Raw genomic sequence first — 1,036 nt, 5'->3', positions numbered from 1 at the left:
ATCATTGTACTTCGTTCGAATTTACGTATTGCTCCATTAGTATGTATCTTGAGTGGCAAATACAATGGATACACTATACTGGGGTGTGAGAATGTTTCCCACCGAAACATCCTAGATCGGATCGAGAATCAATCTCACCATCTCTCCGGATTCTGCACCTTTGTTCTCTCCAAGGCTAATTGGGAACCTCAAGTCAGCATAGACGTGCATAGAAATGCTGGTCTAAAATCTCACTCAATTCCAGGAGAGCAGGATAAACAGCGAAAACAGATTCACCACTGGGCTTTGAGCTGCGCTTACACTTTAATTCTCCATCAGACAGAAAAGTCGAAAACCTAACACATTACGTAGTTCAACGTCACCTTTGCATTACAACCCGATTGGGTTGCACCTTTGAGTTTTTTGCATTGATTTTCGATATTTGTATGTCATGTTAGAGTTTTTTGAAATTTGAAAATAGCCCAAGTACACTAAATCGACTTGAGCCACTTTGAAATTATATAAGCGGGCTTGGTAGTCATATGGCTACTGTTTCTGCCTCATACGCAGGAGGTCATTAGGTTCAATCCAGGTCCGTTCCATTCTCCTAATTTATATCTTTCCTCTTTATTTCTCATGTTCTAGCAATCGCTAGAACTGGAAATGGACTTCCATACCGTTTCCATTACTATTCCTTGATTCCAACTTGAGTATTCTAACAGTAATCTGCTAGAATTGGAAATGAACTTATGAAACTCGTTTCCTACATCCAATTAGAAATTCCATCAGTTACCTTCTCCCTATCTATCACATTGGCAGCTCGCTAACCAAGACAGACCTCTGCCTCTCCAACTTAACCTTGAAATTCCAACAAATTCCACATGAACTCATGGCGGTGCAGAGGTATCTTCTAAACTTTGCAGGGGTGAGTAGATTGCATCATCATTTCCTCCTTTCCCTGTTGACTTGCATTCTGACGTGGCAGGCGCCAGTATGACCAAACAAATGAGATCACCAGTACTTGTACATTGAAGATGTGTGCCTAGTCCCCTAGCAA

This window comes from Armigeres subalbatus, chromosome 1, assembly GCF_024139115.2.
Source record: "Armigeres subalbatus isolate Guangzhou_Male chromosome 1, GZ_Asu_2, whole genome shotgun sequence".
NCBI classification, from domain to species: domain Eukaryota; kingdom Metazoa; phylum Arthropoda; class Insecta; order Diptera; family Culicidae; genus Armigeres; species Armigeres subalbatus.
The sequence above is the reverse complement of the archived record's forward strand: the minus strand, read 5'-3'. Positions refer to the sequence as shown.